Genomic DNA, 875 nt, shown 5'->3' on the forward strand with positions numbered 1-875 from the left:
GCTCAAAAGCATCCACACAGTTTTCTTTCATTTGCCAGGACGGCAGGTGCTAACTGTTACCTCAAGAGCACAGGTGATTTTTCAGCATGAACTTTAGGGTCTTTAAAATCTGAGTTCCCATGATTCTATATTGAATATAACCTAATTATATCATGGTCTCTAAATGTTTTATGTAATATATCATATTATTTTAGTGCATTTGATAGCAACTTTTCAAATAAAGGTCAACACATGCAAAAGTTCCTATAATTTATAACAAAGTATGTGATTTGAAGTGTCTCTGTAAGGTTGGTGACCTATTTGCCTTTAAATTTCTACCCAGATATAAATTCTGATTTCTTTTCACTAGTTTCTATCTCGTGGATAAATTGTGTGACGAGCGTTTTCCAGTAGTTTTCAAAAAAAAAAAGAAAAAGAAAAAGAAAGAAAAAATCTTTGACTCTCAGAGAAAGTTTCTAATAATATGATTATACTTGAGATGAAAATTACATCCAGGGGCACCTGTGTGGCTGAGTCGGTTAAGCATCCAACTCTGGCTCAGGTCATGATCTCACAGTTCACGGGTTTGAGCCCCACGTCGGGCTCTGTGCTGACAGCTAGCTCAGAGCCTGGAGCCTGCTTCCGATTCTCTGTCTCCCACTCTCTCTGACCCTCCCCTGCTCATGCTGCCTCTCTCTCTCTCTCTCTCAGAAATGAATAATTTTAAAAAAACATTTAAAAAAAAATATTACATCCAAATTGTCTAATGGTCTTTGAAAATGCTGAACTGGTAGCTTTTTTGAAGCCAGGTATGTAGAATCATTATTTTCTCTCTTTCTCTAAACAAAGCATTATACATTCTTGTCCAGGAGTTAATATTTTTTCTCCAAATAATT

The sequence above is a fragment of the Crocuta crocuta genome, unplaced genomic scaffold (genome assembly GCF_008692635.1).
Source record: "Crocuta crocuta isolate KB4526 unplaced genomic scaffold, BGI_CrCroc_1.0 scaffold193, whole genome shotgun sequence".
Lineage (NCBI taxonomy): Eukaryota > Metazoa > Chordata > Mammalia > Carnivora > Hyaenidae > Crocuta > Crocuta crocuta.